The sequence below is a fragment of the Arachis ipaensis genome, chromosome B09 (assembly GCF_000816755.2).
Source record: "Arachis ipaensis cultivar K30076 chromosome B09, Araip1.1, whole genome shotgun sequence".
NCBI classification, from domain to species: domain Eukaryota; kingdom Viridiplantae; phylum Streptophyta; class Magnoliopsida; order Fabales; family Fabaceae; genus Arachis; species Arachis ipaensis.
In genome coordinates, this window is record NC_029793.2 from 144,996,451 (window position 1) to 144,999,351 (window position 2,901).

The following is a 2,901-nucleotide window of genomic DNA, read 5'->3' on the forward strand; positions in this document are numbered from 1 at the left end:
TTAGATAATTTTTTTTATTAGATTTTTAAAAAATTTATTTTTAATAACTTAAGTTATGGAATGAATTTTTTTCACTAGACTTTTAAAGAATATGTACTAAAGGAACTAATACTAAGAGTTACTATAGGTTAGATTTTTCAATTTTTTCGTACAATAAGCAAAACAAATTACTTATCTTGTAACACTCTCACTATCAGAATGTCACGCTTTCCAACTATGTCATTCTAATAACAAGAAGTATTACGACGACTTCATATACTTAATAATAAAATAGGAGCCTTTGACTCGAAATCGTATCGCTGTTTTCTTTGAAAAAACTGGAAAAATACCTTATCTTGCAAATCAACAAACATATACATATATATAACACTCTATACATAAGTAGCTATGAATTTAGTATACATACAAAACATACAATTCCTATCTCTCTTACAAAATATAAAAAATATAATATTGATGACGAGCGATAAATAAATAATAACTAAAACAACAATATCGAACAAGCAAAACGTAATAAAACTCTTCGTGAGCTTCGTCATCCGTCTCCTAAAAAGATAAAGCTGTAGGGGGTGATAACTTAACCACACGATCTCACCATAGAGTTTCAGAATTGTCATAAGAAGATATTTAAAGAGAAATCTATTTTCAAACTCAGTGATTATCGATGTCTTGTGAATCTCTTAAAAACCGACGGTTTAACTACTAAAAAATTCAAAGCCTTTTTAAAAGAAATCAGTTAAGTATCCTGAAATCCAAAACTCACTTTTCTTACAAAAGAATCTTAAAATTTTTCTAACAGTATGAATGACCAACCTGTTCCAAAATAGGTTCATTAAGCCTATGCTGAACCAGCTTGATATTTCATACTTTACTAAACCTCAATAAAAAACCAATCACGCAATCAACCAACACTATCATCAATTCAACACCAAAACTCAATCTCAAAAGTATCACACCAGAACAAACACACACAAAACAGACAAGAAAAAACAGGTATAAATAGCAGTTACAGCAAGTAGCTCAGATAGCAGTTAAAGACAGTTAAGCAGTTAGGCAAACCAAAACAAATTCAAATACAAACAAAGCATCCAAATGCATATGATGCATGTCTGTCATATGACTAATGATATCATTTGTCGGTTATATAGCCAAATCTGACATGTCCGGTAGCTAATCCGGACACTATCTCTGTGTTGCGCATTAATATCATTAGAAGGAATACGTGCCCTGTCACCATTAGAGGAATTATGTGCCCTGTCACCATTAGAGAGAATATGTGTCCTGTCACCCTTACAACCTGAGAGAAAATACAGATATACTTGATAAAGTATTTTTCTAGTTTTTTCAAAAAAAAAAAACAGCGATACAGTTTCGAGTCAAAGGCTCCTATTTTATTATTAAGTATATGATATCGTCATAATACTTCTTGCTATCAGAGTGGCGCAATCGGAAACGTGAGATTCTGATAGTGAGGGTGTTACATACCTCACTTGAATATATATAGAAAAACATGTATAAAATACTCATAAAATTTATTCACAAAAAATTGTACAAATTATCTTATAAAAGTATTTAAATAGTTTCCTAATATATTATTCTTAGTGATGAAGACCAAATCTTCCTAGAATAAAATCATAAAATTTGAAATTAAATAAAAGATATGACTCTGAAATTTATTTTAACTAATTTAAATTATATTCTGTCTTTGACAATGTAGATTAAAGAGATGAAATTAAAAGAACTAACATTAAAAATTATCTTAAACTAGAGTCTTCAATTTCCGAATTTCTTCATATATCTAGCAAAGTAAATTACTCACCTCACTTAAATTCACAAAAAAACGAGCATAAAAATACTATAAAATTTATTTCATAAAAAACTTTATAAAATGTCTTACAAATTTGCTTAAATAGACCCTAACTGATCAACCAAAAAATGAGCCAAATCTTCCTAGAATAAAACTATGAAATCTAAAATTAAATAAAATATATAATTCCAAAACTAACTTTAACTAATTTAAATCATGTTTGTTCATATTAGATTAGATCAAATTTGATTTAAATTTAAACTTCTAAAAATATAATCACCAAAAAAATCTTCTAAAAATATGATAACTAATTTAAATTAAATTTGATCTTATTAGATAAGATTAGACTTAATTCAAATTTTAAATTTTTAAAAATACTACTAAATAAATTAAATAACCAAATCAAATTTTTTGACAAATTCTAACCACAAATCTAATTTAATTTAAATATAGCTAAATAAATTCGAATTTTGATAATCATTGGACTTTTTTTGTCCTTACTTATCACATTGAGACATGTCTTCTCTTCCTTTGTTAATAATTGATGCATTTTTTTTATATATGAATGTCGTCAAGTCAACACTATTATTCATTTTATGAGTTCTTAGTTTGCTTGATTTCTAATATTGGTACAATATAATTATTTTAGTAATCAAATCTTTAAATATGATAAAATTATCATTATACCCTTTAATTTTAAAACAATAAAAATACTTTCTTAAACACATATCACTAAAAGATAAAAAAAAAATAAATAAAAACTTTCTTTATGTAGACAATAAAAAAATAATTAGAAGGATAAATTATAATTCTAAATTATTTTTCGTAAATGAAATCTTTATAGGGGCATGGACACGATGCATGGAATAACCAAATGAATTGGAATGTCAGTGGAGGTAGGTAGTAGGACGTCGTGAGATTTGCAATGCCCATGCAATGCATTTGGACACAATCATTGCTTTCACAACCTTAACCCAAATTAATGCTAATATATTTTAGGAAGAGTTTTAAGTGTACCAGTATTTTAGTTGTTTTAACCGTTAATCTGAATTATAAAAAATATATATAATATATATTAATTGAAATCAACGGTT

The 2,901-nt window shown here is 26.6% G+C and overlaps 1 long non-coding RNA gene across 1 annotated transcript in view; it reads right to left on the reverse strand.

The window, feature by feature from the left end:
• The window catches only part of LOC110266444, a 27,745-nt gene that overhangs the window by 5,826 nt on the left and 19,018 nt on the right, over window positions 1-2,901 (reverse strand). The window contains exon 2 of the long non-coding RNA XR_002353846.1: window positions 2,324-2,332. This is a non-coding gene — a long non-coding RNA (uncharacterized LOC110266444). The remainder of the gene's footprint in view (window positions 1-2,323; window positions 2,333-2,901) is intronic.